Raw genomic sequence first — 392 nt, 5'->3', positions numbered from 1 at the left:
CGGTGCACCAACAACGATAAAATCATGTTCTATGCATTCTGGCGGTGATTTCGTTGCCTGAGAGATATGTCCTCCTTTTTGTTGTGGTTGGGTAACTGTCTGACACTGCTGATGCGTTGATTTTGTTTTCCATTGTTTTTATCAAGGTTTGCACGTTCAAGATTAAACAAAAAAGAAAGAAAAAAAAGAAGCGGATTTTAAGGGTGAGATATCATTGAGATTTTATAAATCTTTGTGAAAATAACTAATGCTTTTGGCATGGTAGTAGTTTAGGATTTTAAAAAAGTTCGTTTTACGGGTGGAAATAGCATTGATATTCTATAAATTCTTGTGAAATTATTATCACTTTTGACATGGCAGTGGGATAATGCATCCATAACTCGTACAGGTGA

Source organism: Penaeus monodon, chromosome 21, assembly GCF_015228065.2.
Source record: "Penaeus monodon isolate SGIC_2016 chromosome 21, NSTDA_Pmon_1, whole genome shotgun sequence".
Lineage (NCBI taxonomy): Eukaryota > Metazoa > Arthropoda > Malacostraca > Decapoda > Penaeidae > Penaeus > Penaeus monodon.
The sequence above is the reverse complement of the archived record's forward strand: the minus strand, read 5'-3'. Positions refer to the sequence as shown.